Below are 16,841 nucleotides of genomic sequence, written 5' to 3' on the forward strand. Positions count from 1 at the left end.
AGGCTAACTTTCATGGAACTCTCTTCCATTATACCCAAACATTGACCTGTAGCTTGTGACAGGGACCCTTAAGTTTACATGTGTGTGGAAGGGAGATACAATACTGACAGGCTTTGTTAATTTAGTAGAGCAGTTGAATATATCAGGATAGGAGCATGGATTAACTTACTGGGTAAGATACACAAATGTATGGACCTACCATGACCTTTCCTTAGAGATTTAGGCAATATTTGTCAAAAGTAAGTGTAAGAACATTTTATGGATGGTGATTGACAAATCTCAAGGTCTTGAAAAATCTTCCCATAGCAGACAGCAGGAGCAAGAAGAACTACAATCCTGCAGCTTGTGGGGAAAAACACCACATTCACAGAAAGATAGACAAGATGAAAAGGCAGAGGGCTATGTACCAGATGAAGGAACAAGATAAAACCCCAGGAAAAAAACTAAGTGAAGTGGAGATAGGCAACCTTCCAGAAAAAGAATTCAGAACAATGATAATGAAGATGATCTAGGACCTCGGAAAAAGAATGGAGGCAAAGATTGAGAAGATGCAAGAAATGTTTAACAAAGATCTAGAAGAATTAAAGAACAAACACCTAGAAGAATTAAAGAACAAACAAACAGAGATGAACAATACAATAACTGAAATGAAAAACACACTAGAAGGAATCAATAGCAGAATAACTGAGGCAGAAGAACGGATAAGTGACCTGGAAGACAGAATGGTGGAATTCACTGCTGTGAAACAGAAAAAAGAAGAAAGAAAGAAAATAAATGAAGACAGCCTAAGAGACTTCTGGGACAACATTAAACGCAACAACATTCGCATTATAGGGGTCCCAGAAGGAGAAGAGAGAGAGAAAGGACCAAAGAAAATATTTGAAGAGATTATAGTGGAAAACTTCCCTAACATGGGAAAAGAAATAGCCACCCAAGTCCAGGAAGTGCAGCGAGTCCCATACAGGATAAAGCCAAGGAGAAACATGCTGAGACACATAGTAATCAAATTGGCAAAAATTAAAAACAAAGAAAAATTATTGAAAGCAGCAAGAGAAAATGACAAATAACATACAAGGGAACTCCCATAAGGTTAACAGCTGATTTCTCAGCAGAAACTCTACAAGCCAGAATGGAGTGGCATGACATATTTAAAGTTATGAAAGGGAAGAACCTACAACCAAGATTACTCTACCTGGCAAGGATCTCATTCAGATTTGATAGAGAAATCAAATGTTTTACAGACAAGCAAAAGCTAAGAGAATTCAGCACCACCAAACCAGCTGTACAACAAATGCTAAAGGAACTTCTCTAGGCAGGAAACACAACAGAAGGAAAACACCTACAATAACAACCCCAAAACAATTAAGAAAATGGTCATAGGAACATACATATTGATAATTACCTTAAACATGACTGGATTAAATGCTCCAACCAAAAGACACAGGCTCACTGAATGGACACAAAAATAAGACCCATATGTATGCTGTCTACAAGAGACCCACTTTAGAAGTAGAGACACAAACAGACTGAGAGTGAGGGGATGGAAAAAGATATTCCATGAAAATGGAAATCAAAAGAAAGCTGGAGTAGCAATACTCATATCAGATAAAATAGACTTTAAAATAAAGAATGTTACAAGAGACAAGGAAGGACACTACATAATGATCAAGGGATCAAACGAAGAAGAATATATAACAATTATAAATATATATGCACCCAACATAGGAGCACCTCAATACATAAGGCACCTGCTAACAGCTATAAAACAGGAAATCGACACTAACACAGTAATAGTGGGGGACTTTAACACCTCACTTACACCAATGGACAGATCATCCAAAATGAAAATAAATAAGGAAAGAGAAGCTTTAAATGACACAGTAGACCATATAGATTTAATTGATATTTATAGGACATTCCATCCAAAAACAGCAGATTACACTTTCTTCTCAAGTGCACACAGAACATTCTCCAGGATAGATCACATCTTGGGTCACAAATCAAGCCTCAGTAAATTTAAGAAAATTGATATCATATCAAGCATCTTTTCTGACCACAACGCTATGAGATTAGAAATGAATTACAGGGGAAAAAACGTAAAAAACACAAACACATGCAGGCTAAACAATACGTTACTAAATAACCAAGAGGTCAATGAAGAAATCAAAGAGGAAATCAAACAATACTTAGAGACAAATGACAATGAAATCACGACGATCCAAAACCTATGGGATGCAGCAAAAGCAGTTCTAAGAGGGAAGTTTATAGCTATACAAGCCTACCTCAAGAAACAAGAAAAATCTCAAATAAACAATCTAACCTTACACCTAAAGGAACTAGAAAGAAGAACAAAAAAACCCCAAAGTTAGCAGAAGGAAAGAAATCATAAAGATCAGATGAGAAATAAATGAAAAAGAAATGAAGGAAATGATAGCAAAGATCAATAAAACTAAAAGCTGGTTCTTTGAGAAGATAAACCAAATTGGTAACCCATAAGCCAGACTCATCAAGAAAAAGAGGGAGAGGGCTCAAATCAATAAAATTAGAAATGAAAAAGGAGAAGTTACAACAGACACCGCAGAAATACAAAGCATCCTAAGAGACTACTACAAGCAACTTTATGCCAATAAAATGGACAACCTGGAAGAAATGGACAAATTCTTAGAAAGGTATACCCTTCCAAGACTGAACCAGGATGAAATAGAAAATATGAACAGACCAACTACAAGTAATGAAATTGAAACTGTGATTAAATATCTTCCAACAAACAAAAGTCCAGGACCAGATGGCTTCACAGGTGAATTCTATCAAACATTTAGAGAAGAGCTAACACCCATCCTTTTCAAATTCTTCCAAAAAATTGCAGAGGAAGGAACACTCCCAAACTCATTCTATGAGGCCAGCATCGCCCTGATACCAAAACCAGACAAAGATATTACAAAAAAAGAAAATTACAGACCAATATCACTCATGAATATACATGCAAAAATCCTCAACAAAATACTAGCAAACAGAATCCAACAACACATTAAGAGGATCATACACCATGATCAAGTGGGATTTATCCCAGGGGTGCAAGGATTCTTCAATATATGCAAATCAATCAAGGTGATACACCATGTTAATAAATTGAATAATAAAAACCATATGGTTTTTATTATTTATAAAAACCATATGATCATCTCAATAGATGCAGAAAAAGCTTTTGACAAAATTCAACGCCCATTTATGATAAAAACTCTCCAGAAAGTGGGCATAGAGGGAACCTACCTCAACATAATAAAGGCCATATATGACAAACCCACAGCAAACATCATTCTCAATGGTGAAAAACTGAAAGCATTTCCTCTAAGATCAGGAACAAGACAAGGATGTCCACTCTCACCATTATTATTCAACATAGTTTTGGAAGTCCTAGCCACGGCAATCAGAGAAGAAAAAGAAATAAAAGGAATACAAATTGGAAAAGAAGAAGCAAAACTGTCACTGTTTGCAGATGACATGATACTATACATAGAGAATCCTAAAGATGCCACCAGAAATCTACTAGAGCTAATCAATGAATTTGGTAAAGTTGCAGGATATAAAATTAATGCACAAAAATCTCTTGCATTCCTATACACTAAGGATGAAAAATCTGAAAGAGAAATTAAGGAAACACTCCCATTTACCATTGCAACAAAAAGAATAAAATATCTAGGAATAAACCTACCTAAGGAGACAAAAGACCTGTATGCAGAAAACTATAAGACACTGATGAAAGAAATTAAAGATGATACAAGCAGATGGAGAGATACACCATGTTCTTGGATTGGAAGAATCAATATTGTGAAAATGGCTATACTACCCAAAGCAATCAACAGATTCAATGCAATCCCTATCAAATTACCAATGACATTTTTTACAGAACTAGAACAAAAAGATCTCAAAATTTGTATGGAGACACAAAAGACCCCGAATAGCCAAAGCAGTCTTGAGGGGGAAAAAACGGAGCTGGAGGAATCAGACTCCCTGACTTCAGACTATACTACAAAGCTACAGGAATCAAGACAATATGGTACTGGCACAAAAACAGAAACATAGATCAATGGAACAAGATAGAAAGCCCAGCGATAAACCCACGCACCTATGGTCAACTAATCTATGACAAAGGAGGCAAGGATATACAATGGAGAATAGACAGTCTCTTCAATAAGTGGTGCTGGGAAAACTGGACAGCTACCTGTAAAAGAATGAAATTAGAACACTCCCTAACACCATACACAAAAATAAACTCAAAATGGATTAGACATCTAAATGTAAGACTGGACACTATAAAACTCTTAGAGGAAAACATAGGAAGAACACTCTTTGACATAAATCACAGCAAGATCTTTTTTGATCCACCTTCTAGAGTCATGGAAATAAAAACAAAAATAAACAAATGGGACCTAATGAAACTTCAAAGCTTTTGCACAGCAAAGGAAACCATAAACAAGATGAAAAGACAACCCTCAGAATGGAAGAAAATCTTTGCAAACGAATCAATGGACAAAGGATTAATTTCCAAAATATATAAACAGCTCATGCAGCTCAATATTAAAGAAACAAACAACCCAATCCAAAAATGGGCAGAAGACCTAAATAGACATTTCTCCAAAGAAGACATACAGATGGCCAAGAAGCACATGAAAAGCTGCTCAACATCACCAATTATTAGAGAATTGCAAATCAAAACGACAATGAGGTATCACCTCACACCAGTTAGAATGGGCATCATCAGAAAATCTACAAACAACAAATGCTGGAGAGGGTGTGGAGAAAAGGGAACCCTCTTTCACTGTTGGTGGGAATGTAAATTGATACAGGCACTATGGAGAACAGTATGGAGGTTCCTCAAAAAACTAAAAATAGAATTACCATATGATCCAGCAATCCCACTACTGGGCATGTACCCAGAGAAAACCATATTTCAAAAAGACATGAACCCCAATGTTCATTGCAGCACTATTTACAATAGCCAGGTCATGGAAGCATCCTAAATGCCCATCGACAGACGAATGGATAAAGAAGGTATGGTACATGTATACAACGGAATATTACTCAGCCATAAAAAGGAACGAAATTGGGTCATTTGTTGAGACTTGGATGGATCTAGAGACTGTCATACAGAGTGAAGTAAGTCAGGAAGAGAAAAACAAATATCATATATTAATGCATATATGTGGAACCTAGAAAAATGGTACAGATGAACCGGTTTGCAGGGCAGAAATTGAGACACAGATGTAGAGAACAAATGTATGGACACCAAGGGGGGAATGCCGTGGGGGGATGGGGGTGGTGGTCTGATGAATTGGGCGATTGGTATTGACATGTATACATTGATGTGTATAAAATTGATGACTAATAAGAACCTGCTGTATAAAAAAATAAATTAAATTAAATTTAAAAAAATTTTTTTAAAAAAGGAATCATATTAGACACTACAAGACCAAATACGTAGACTTTAATCTGGGAGAAATCAAAATGCTTTGTATGCTAAAAGAGCCTCAAGAAAAGCTGGCCACACTTTCTCTCACTTCTGTTAGAACTAAACAAAACTATCTTTTTTTTTTTACATCTTTATTGGAGTATAATTGCTTTACAATGTTGTGTTAGTTTCTGCTGTATAACAAAGTGAATCAGCTATACATATACATATATCCCCATATCTCCTCCCTCTTGCGTCTCCCTCCCACCCTCCCTATCCCACCCCTCTAGGTGGTCACAAAGCACCGAGCTGATATCCCTGTTCTATGTGGCTGCTTCCCACTAGCTATCTCTTTTACGTTTGGTAGTGTATATATGTCCATGCCACTCTCTCACTTCGTCCCAGCTTACCCTTCCCCCTCCCGGTGTCCTCAAGTCCATTCTCTACATCTGTGTCTTTATTCCTGCCCTGCCAGTAGGTTCATCAGTACCATTTTTCTAGATTTCATATATATGCGTTAGCATATGGTATTTTAAACAAAATTTTCTTGCTTGCTAAGTGATGTATTTCTATACATTTTTTTTCAGTATTAAACATTTTGAGGTTACTTAGTGGGTACAAAACTTTACAACTGTCATATCTTGAAAATAATGAACAAATTGCAATAAAACAAATGGAATAGCAGATGAAAACAAAATGTCAGCTTTATTAAGAGGGGGAAATAAATTGCAGGATATTGCTCATTATGAGAATAAAATGAGAGTAACAGAAACCCAGATTTAAGCAAACTGTCCATCACCTAGAGGCCTTTCCGGTCTAGAAGAAGCAGAGAGAGCTTACAAGTTGCACTGCTTGAACTTTTGTTATAGGGAAGTAAATATCACAAGTAGGAAAGAACATTGTGAATTGTCTGCTAGTGCCCTTTGTCTGATTCTACTATGTTGTGCATTTCTTTCTTATTGAAATATAACAGCTAGTTTAGGGATATTTTTGTTTACCCAATCATATACATTGAAAAGCATTTCTAAGTTTGTGGTTGATTTTCGACTGTGGCTTATTGTGATATTACGATTGATTTTTTTTTTTCAATTTCGGTTTGGTCAGATTTTGTTGGGGGATTTTTCTCTAGAAATAATCTAAGGAAGGAAGTATTAGGAGACCTGAATGAAAGAAGAGACATACTGTATTGTGTTCCAGGTTCAGATTCAAAACTGTAAAGAATTAATTCTCCCTAAAATAAAGTTATTAATCCACTACAATCGCAATCAAGGCACTTAGCATACATTTTAGTGAAGCTTGACTAACAGGTCTTAAATTTACCAGAGATAAAGTATGAGAGATAGCCTGAAAAAAATATGTAAGGATTATTTTACCTGCATCTTTATTATATGAAAAAGAGATTTGCTACCTCCTTTTCTTCTTTCAGGAAATCACAGACCCTAGGGGTTTAAAAGAAAATTGAACGGACATATGTTTCCATTACACGTTAAAGTTCTTTAAAATGAACATTTCTTTCCTTTAACTGTATTTCGGTTCAACTTGGAGGTTCTCCTCCTTCTAAACGAGGGAAGGACCTCCTGCTTTCCCCATCACAGGGAGGGGGCGGAGCATCCCCTAGAAGCTTGGAAGTGAGCCGGCCCTGGCCAGTCTTGGGGGAGGAGCCGCATTACATACAGACTTCGGAAGCCTCCGCCGAAGAGAGAAGAGAAGAAGCTTGGAGGTAATGGCTGTCGTAAAAAGCTAGTTATTTTCGGAGATTTCTGGGGACTTGGCAGTTAAGGTGAGAAAAGAAGGGACTGCTGCTTTGGAGTCGTGGGAAAGGAGTGTCGTTTTGTGAGAGTCGTTGTTTCTGTGAGGGAATTATATCTGGATTTTGTATTCCTTCCAGATATTTTAAAAGTACACACTTTAAAAGTGGGGGAGGTGATCAGATTACACCTGTGGAAAAAATGCTTCATGAGGTTGCAAAAGCTGACTTTCGAATAGGGCATTTTATCTTTCAGTCAAAAAGCAATGGTAACAGAGATAAATGATGAAACAAAACTTGAAAATTAATCTTCCTTACTTTGACAAAAAAAAGATTGTGATAATGCCAAATGAAAAATGAAGTTATTAGTTTGGAGTGTTGGCTTTTTATATTACTTTGGTTGTTGATTGTGTTTCCAACAAATCTTACTGTTTTGGTGGAGTTTGTGTAGTAATAATCTGAAGTAATGTATAACTGCAAATTTAAGTACTTCTGGCAATAAGAAGTTTAGTTTATTGTCAGGGAATACTCAATGTCTTAAGAGGATCGCTTTTTTATGGATGTGCAAAGGACGATCACTGTCTACATCTCTACCTAGCTATCAAAAGAATGATATAGTCCTATTTGTACTGTAATATGAAAAATATTTGTAAGATCATAAACTGAAGAATAATAGACTTATATTGATGTAATAAAACACAGCAATATATCTAGTAATAAATGTCTAAGGAAAAAAGAGAGGAGATTTTCCACTTCTTTTCCCACATTTCACTTAGCATGAGTAGCTATGTCAGCATAAAAAAAAAACTGAGATGAGAATTTAAAAACATGGGGGAAAAAAACTACCTGCCAAAAAAAAATGTGTAAACATATAGAAACATGGAAACGTGTTCAAATATGTTGGTGAATAAATGTAATTTAAAATAGTGTATTCTAATATGTACATATATATGAATACATTATTTGAAATTACATATATACACACACACATATATATATGATGAGGGAAAAATCAAGGGGATTAGACTCAAATGTAAGCAGTAAACAACTCAGGGGTTGGAGAAAGAATGATGAGTATTTTCTTCTTTAGATTTTATGTACCTTTAGATTTTTTTTGGAAACACATAATGGAGCTGAAAGGGAAAAATCCATTTTGTTACAGACATTTAAATAGATACCCGCACACACTCCATTGTCTTTAGCTGAAGGTGGGTTTTTCTGTGAATCTGAGAAGGCTGGTTATCTGGTTGCTTGTGCGTTTCTTGCAGTTCAAATATTTAGACTATTGTACAGACTTTGGTTCAAGCAGAAGATGCTTATTTATATTTTTATGTACTTTGAGAAATAATTCAAAAAATGTTTAAAGCATATTATGGAATAGTCATGTAGGATAGTACATCCATAATTTTGAATACTATGCAGCTGTAAAAAGAATAAGCTAATGCAATGAGCTAAATGCAAAAATAAGAAAAGATGTAGAAGGTATACTCTAAAAATAAGCATATTGCAGAATGGCCTGTAATAATATTAGTACATTATATGTAAGAAAATTTTAGAGATATACATGCTACTTTATTAATTGGGGATATATAAGTGTAGTTGGAAACAGAACATTTCAAACTTTTATATATTGCATTTCTCCATTTTTAAATCTTATTTTTAAAATAGTAAGCTTGAATAATTTTCATTGTGAGAAAATGAGAAAAAATTTTAGAAATGTAGAATAATCTTGAAAAGTTATTCACAAAAAGATGATGTAGAAAATATTTATTGATGTGGAAAGTTGTTAAAATATATTCTTAGGAGGGATAAAGGTCTGATTTCAAAAAATATGCACATTTATTAATATGTATAAGAAAAATCTGTTAATATATAGAGCAAACCATTATATTTTGAACATTATTGTGGGGATTTGCTTTTTTTCTTGAAACATTGAAAGATGGAGAAAGATATACAATATGCATGAAAGATATTATAATAACAAACGTTAAAATGAGGAAATATGATCCCATTTTTCTATAACACGCACACAACTCTTAAGTTAATGAAAAAGTCTAGAAGCCTGAGAAGGCTACTGTCTAGATGGCTCTAGTTCCCATCCTTCCTGACCAAGGACCTGAGTGTCTGCAGTTCTGGTTCTAGTCACAAGATGGCGCTTGCCAGGTGTTCTAAATTCAGGCAACCATTTTCATGAAGTGGACAAAGCAATGAAACGTATTTTCTATCATGAGACAGATTATGAGACAGTATGTAGAGTGTGACTGAGGTTCGTTGAAAAATTGCACATGTATAAAATAAAAAAACACACAAAGACTGATGTGAGAGTTCAAACAGAAAGCATTAAAAAAAGTAGCTACACAGATTTGGCCTGTAGAAAGGCACAAGGCAATTGTTATTTCCCTTCTTTCCTGTCCCCAAAGCATACTTTTCCCTAGAGGGATGATTTTAGCATGAACCTAATAACATAACTGTGTCACAAAGAACATTTCAAATAACAAAAACAAGAAGGAAAATAAACAAGGCATCTACATCACACATGAGATTTCATCTCATTCCTGTGTTTCAGAATGACATGCCTGCTGAAGTTTTGGTAGGGAAGCTTCTTTACACCTTTTCCATTTAATTGGTTTGATCCCCTTGGACAGCTTAGGTTAATATCAGAGATGCACATGACCTGGGGAATCTGCACGTGATGCCAGTTGAGCCTCAGAAAGTAAGCGCGACCACAAAAGTGCCGAGCAGGGAGAAGGCTCTGCTGGACAAGCAGTTGGAGTGAGAATAAAAACAACCGGATCACAGGGCCAGACCCTGCACGATCCATGTGACATTGGGTAAGGCTCTTCCCATCTCATGAAATATTTCACATTAAAGACATGCTGAGAACTTGGGGTATAATTTATTTGGCTTCCTGCTTTGCAGCCATAGCATTTTAAAAGTCACGTTTCATAGTACAATCATGTTAGGTTGAGAATTTGAGCTACAATTCATTTCGCTCCTGGTTTTGCAGCCGTAACGTTTTGTAATTAAAAGTCATAGCTTCTAGTTTTGGGGTAAATATCTCATGTATTAAAACCACTATGAAGAAATAGTGCAAGAGGCTACTCAGGTGTCTACCAGAGGTTCCAGCCAATGACCTGACTCTACAATCCTTGACACCTTTGCTAGGTTGTCATCACCACATGCTAGATAGCATAGTTACAAGTATTTCTTAAGACCTGCTTAAGGTCTCACAGCCTTCCTTGAATAGACTTCTGCATACTCTCTTGAATAAGGTTGTTGATGCTGAACCTCACTATCTGTGTCCATGAGATCTTCGGTTGCTTTGGACAGACAGGGCAGCACTAGCAGCTTTGGAAACATTAAAGCCCAGCATTCCCTCGTGATAACCCAGTGGGATTTAAAAGGCCCAAATTATCCAGGAACACAAATAATTTTCCTGCCACTTCCAAAGCCCCTCCCACATGCATTCCGTTCTTACAGTACAACAGAAATAAGAAAGATGTGATATTGGGTTTGTGTTATCGTAATTCTTCTCTGTTTTCCTTCCCCTCCCCCAAAAGATGTCCATGTCTCCAACCTCCTCTGTATGATATGCACTACTTATTTTTCTGATTCGTATCTTGCCTCCATCCTCATTGTCCACGTTCTTTCTGCTTAAGAGGGTAAACTTCTTATCTGATCCCTTTTCTTTTTTGCCATATTTCAGTCTAATCCAGTTATCGCCCATTGAAAACACTTTAGTCAAGCTACTTTGTGAAGTTTCAGAGGTTAAGAAGAGGCTTCAGCAGGTGAGAGCCGTTTACTAACCCTAATGCAATAAAGTTAAGGGCTCTTCAAAAACACTGATTTTCTAGAAAACCAGGCAGCTAGAACCAGACCAGGGTCCTGAGGAATGTTCCAGCACAGTGTGTGTCTGTTGATTGAGTTCTTGTCCATATCCCAGTGCACTAACTGAACATGTGCAAATTCAGTTTCTCTGTGGTTAAATTAGGACTTCTTTTCCCCCTTTTCCCTCCTTCTTGTCTCCTCGGTCTCTCACTACACACTTAGACAGCTACTAAACTCTTTTTTTTTTATCATTGTACCATTAAATGTGGTTTAATATTTAGACACCCTAGGTTAATGTCAGAGATGCTTGTGAGTCATGCATGTTTCTTAACTGTGCTATCTAGTATGGGGACATGACAAGTTAGCATAGTTATCAAGGATTTGAAAATTTTCTCTCCACTGAGCTAGTAAAGGTCTCAAACCCACAGCTGTCTGCCTGCCTGCCTGCCTGTTTGAACACGTCAAAAACGTAACTCTGTCATAATGCCTCTGTGACAAAACCCAAGGCTAGACATTGGGTTCTACAGACAGAAATCCATATCGCCTCACCAAAGAAACTTCGATGTCCTTTACTCAGATTGGTTAACGGAATAATTTTGATCCAGCCTGACCCTTCTGTTATATGTGTCTGGAAGAATGATGACTTCTTTCTTTAGAGCCCCTGATGCAGACAGTTTTCTTTCTCTCTGTTTGTTAATCACAGGAAGAGCTGTGTCATACTGCAGCTCTGTTTCTCTAACCTGAATTAGTCAGAGGTGGCAAGAGACAGGAGTTGTGTTTACTTGTTCTCTGTGATGATGGATGGGGTTGTGAGGGCCTCACCAACTTTACCTACACTTTATAATTTTTTGTGTTTGAATTAGCATAACATTATCTTAAGAGAACTAACCCTCAGAATGATCCACTGGCAGTATGTAGGTTTTGGCACTTCCTGGGAAACAACACCCCTAGGTTAAAGGCAATAAAAATCTAAATTTAACTCTTAATTTCTTGAATATTTTGTGAACAAAAAAGCTCAATAAAAGAGGATATTGAATTCGAAATTGCAAACAACAAAAGTACAAGAACAAGAAGTTGCCAATTGTAAATGAGGATAAGATGAAATGGGCATTTCCCTGCATAACAAATGATTTTCAGTCGTTGTACTGCTAGGACCCTGCAACACAAAAGAGACAGATCGTAACTACTCCATGGCTAAGTGAAACTATAATGCAGATATGGTCAGTGCAAGAGCACAGTGCAGAAATATATATATATATATTTTTAAACTTTTTGGGTTTTATTTATTTATTTATTTATTTATTTATTTATGGCTGTGTTGGGTCTTCGTTTCTGTGCGAGGGCTTTCTCCAGTTGCGACAAGTGGGGGCCACTCTTCATCGTGGTGCGCGGGCCTCTCACTGTCCCAGCCTCTCTTGTTGCGGAGCACAGGCTCCAGACACGCAGGCTCAGTAGTTGTGGCTCACGGGCCTAGTTGCTCCGCGGCATGTGGAATCTTCCCAGACCAGGGCTCGAACCCGTGTCGCCTGCATTGGCAGGCAGATTCTCAACCACTGCGCCACCAGGGAAGCCCAGAAATATATTTTTTAATTTGTGTGAGAGGTGGAGAGTTATAGATAAGTACGGTAATTATTGAAAATTGTTGTGGTTCACCAGTGTGTTCACCAGGAAGGACACAGATTGACACTCACTGGAGGTTACATTCACTAATTCCCCTACAATCTGAAGGTGAATGACATCATCCTTGGTTCTACTCAAGAGACAGGATTCCAAGCCCAGGAGGCAGTGAGTACTGGTGGAGAGAGAACACATCTTTCTGTTTGGGATTCTGATAAGACTTTGGCTTTGATTTTGTTTTGCCCTCTTCCCAGCTTTGTGACCTTGCAGATACGTGAGCAAGAGTGCCCATTTCCTCACTCTCTTGTCAACTCTCCATTGTATCATTTTTTGGCCTTATTATAAGTCAAATTAGGTAGAAAAGTGAAATCTCATTGCTGTCTATGTTTGCATCTCTTTATTAGGGGAGGTGAGTATCTTTATGGATTGTTTAGTTTTAATTTTTATTTTGGATGTTTGGGTTTTGAGGAGCCCCACTGAATAGCATCTCCCTTTCTCCACTGAACAAATTGAACAAACTGATATAAAACAAATGAAGTTGCAGATGGAAGCCTAAACGTCAGCTTTAGTACAAGGTGAAGGTAAGTTGCAGGGCATTGATTATTGTGAGTCAAGCGGGCTTTAAAACAACAAATTTAAACAATTTTACCAGACAGCCTGGAGGTTTGCAACTGTACAAGGACAGAGATACCCGTGCAGAGATGTAGTTGCACTGCATGAGCTTGCTCACAGGAAAGTAAATGTTGGGAGTGGGTAAGAATTTTTCCCTCAGAATATTGTGAATTGTCTATTTATGTCCCTTGCTCATTTTTTTACCTCACTTTTTTTCCTTATTGATTTGTAAGAGCTACTTTAGAGCTATTTTTTCAATGGAAAACAGCTTGTCAAGTTTATTCTCACGTTTTCAACTTTGCTTTATAGTGTTTTTTTACCATAAGTAGTTTTTTTTCAGTTTTAGTATATTCAGATACATATCTCTCTTCATTAAGGATTTTGGTTGATGTTTTGTGTTTTAAAAAATGACTTTACTTGAAAAAAACTGAAACTTTCTGAAGGATGAAGGAGACAAACTGAGTAAAAAAGAGACATATCATGTCCCAGGGCCAGAAGAATTAAAATTGTAGAGATTTAATTCTCCACAAAATAATGTATTAATTCACTACAATCACAAACAAGGACTTTTGTGTGGTCTTTTAGTGGACCTTGACCAGCTGAGTCTTAAAATAATTTGTAGAAATGTTACCAGAAAAGGCAAGAAAAATATGTAAGAGATATTTTCAACTGGGTCTTTACTATATGATGAAGGGATTTGCTATTTCTCTTCAGGAAATCATCTACCCCTGTGGTTTGAATGGAAATGAAAGAGACACATGTTGCCATTTCTCTTTCAAGTCCTTTAAAAATGAACGTTTTTCCCCTTTAAGTGAATTTCAGTTAAGTTGGCGATTCTCCTCCCTCTAATTGAGGGAAAGGCCCCCTGCTTTCCCCATCACAGGGAGGGGGGCGGAGCATCCTCTGAGAAGCTTGGATGTGAGCTGTGCCTGGCCACTCTTGGGGGAGGGGCTACATTTCACGAGGCTGCAGCTGACAAGAAGCTTCAAGGTAATGGCTGTCTTAAAGCTAGTTTTTTTCTGGGAATTTCTTCGGGCTTTAGTGTTACGGTGAAAAAAATAGAGACTGTTGCCTGGGAGAGGTGGGAATAGAATATAGTTTGGGGGAAATTCCTGTTACTGTGACAGAATCAGTCCCCTGGAAAATTCAGTTTCTCCCGATATTTTTTGAAGTCCACAGTGTGGGAATGGGCGATCAGATTACAGCATCTAAATTAAGACTTAAGTGAGGCATGCTGTTCATGTTAATTTTTTACATGGCATTCCATGTTTCTATCTTCGTTACAGATTTTATTATGTTTAAACATTTATTATTCTACAAAAAAATAACTGATAGAAAAATGTAACCATAAAAAGTGCTTGGCACATACAACCACAAATATAAATGTACAACGAACGTGGAAGGGGTTCAGATATGCTGTTGAGTGATAACATTTGTAAAAAAATATGTGCATTTTTCTTACAGAGGGAACTAGATTCCCATGTTAATAGTCAGCATCTCTGGAGTGTTCAGATTTCTGGGGATTTCAAAATATATTTTAACCAGTTTCAGCATTTTTAGAACTGTTTTATTCCATGATAATTTTTATAATTAGTAGAGCAAAATGAAGCTGAAACAAATTGTACCCATTTGGTTTTAGACACATAAGCATTCACAGACAAACACAGACATTCAGACATACACACCCCCCCACCCCCGCCAGTCTTTTGCCGATAGTGGAAATTTTCCTGGACCTGATCAAGCGCGTAGCCTGTTTGCTGTGTTGGCTACACCCTGCCTGTGTCCTCCTTGCAACTCATTCTTTCAGACCACAGGTATGGCCATGGTCAGCAATAACCATTTTTCTATATCTTTTAAGTTTAACAGTGAGACAGAGAGAGGATTTGGTTTATTTCTACTAGCAGTTTTAAAAGTATTATGTGACGTGGTGCATCCATACAACTACAATTGAACGTTAAATAGCTGACAAAAGTATGAAAATGTAGCGATCTGAAAAGATGTCTGAGAAGTAGTACTAGCTGAATAATGCAAATTGCAGAATGGCAAACACCATATTAGGTCATTTAAAGCTAGAGGACTGTGTTAATACAATATGTGTAACAACATCAGAAAAAATAGAAGGGTACCTACACTAAATGGGATTATTTGTATAGTGTGAGAGACAGGACAGTCCTTACTTTCTCTATTTTAAAATAATTCTTAACGCATATTTAGTCATTTCTTAACAATATCAGAAAAAAAGTTTGAGGTAAAATGTTACAAATTAGGGGGAAAATTACATTTGAAGTGATTGAAACAAAGTTACATTGAAAATACTTATTAATATGGAAAAACTTTCAAACTGTGCGCTTGAGCACGGTAAAAAGCTGGTTTGAAATTATATATATTCATGTATATATGTAAAGAAAAATATTGAAAGATACTCTGCAAATAATAATATTGATCATTTTTCCAGAATTATACTTTCTTTTTAAAAATCTTATCTTTTCAATTTTCAGTAAGCATGCAAATTTCTGTCAGACCATTGCAACTAAAGACATTAGCATTCCATTTTTTGTGTGATGCATAAAAAAACTCTAAATTTGAGTATGGTATATTCTAGAAGCCTGAGAAAATTGCTGGCTTGCCAGGATGTAAGTTCCCACCCTTCTCCCTTAAGAACGATCTAGTATTAACAGGATGCAGCTCTGGTACTGGTCACAAGATGGCGCTTGTAGGGTTTTCCATGTTTTCTCTAGGCAACTATTTTTATGAAGTAAGGAAACAATGCCATGAAATGTCTTTTATGTTAGCAGACTATCAGACAACATGTAGAATGTGATTGTAGTTCCATTGAAAAAATTGTACATGCCTAGAAGAAAAAGCCCTACACGAGGACTGATGTGGGAACCCAAACAGAAACATTTTGAAAACAAAGCTACACAGATTTGGCCTATAGGAGAAACAAGTCAATTGTTATTTCCCTTCTTTCCTGTCCCCAAAGCATACTTTTCCCTAGAGGGATGATTTTAGCATGAACCTAGTAACATAACTGTGTCACAAAGAACATTTCAAATAACAAGAACAAGAAGGAAAATAAGGCATCTACATCACACATGAGATTTCATCTCATTCCTGTGTTTCAGAATGACATGCCTGCTAAAGTTTTGGTAGGGAAGCTTCTTTACGTCTTTTCCATTTAATCGGTTTGATTCCCTGTCTCCTTTTGGACAGCTTAGGTTAATATCAGAGATGTACACGACCTGGGGAATCTGCATGTGATGCCAGTTGAGCCTCAGAAAGTCAGCGCGACCACAAAAGTGCCGAGCAGGGAGAAGGCTCTGCTGGACAAGCAGTTGGAGTGAGAATAAAAACAACCGGATCACAGGGCCAGACCCTCCACAATCCACGTGACATTGGGTAAGGCTCTTCTCATCTCATGTTAAAACATGGTTAAATTGAGAATATGGAGTGCAATTTGTTTCTTTTTTTTTTTTGAAAAGATGAATTTATTTTTATTTTTTTATTTATTTAACATCTTTATTGGAGTATAATTGCTTTACAATGGTGTGTTAGTTTCTGCTTTATAACAAAGTGAATCAGCTATAC

The 16,841-nt window shown here is 36.7% G+C and overlaps 1 protein-coding gene across 11 annotated transcripts in view; it reads left to right on the forward strand.

The window, feature by feature from the left end:
- The first annotated feature begins 1,319 nt into the window (after window positions 1-1,319).
- Window positions 1,320-16,841, forward strand: part of PWWP3B (PWWP domain containing 3B) — a 43,612-nt gene continuing 28,090 nt past the window's right edge. For 3 of the 11 annotated variants that reach the window (XM_082377178.1, XM_082377179.1, XM_082377180.1), the window contains exons 1-2: window positions 10,998-14,243; window positions 16,467-16,652. The gene's annotated coding sequence lies outside the window, so the exon portion shown is untranslated. The other 8 variants (XM_082377182.1, XM_082377184.1, XM_082377181.1 and 5 more) reach the window with 8 other exon arrangements.

This window comes from Balaenoptera borealis, assembly GCF_965194805.1.
Source record: "Balaenoptera borealis genome assembly, chromosome: X".
NCBI classification, from domain to species: domain Eukaryota; kingdom Metazoa; phylum Chordata; class Mammalia; order Artiodactyla; family Balaenopteridae; genus Balaenoptera; species Balaenoptera borealis.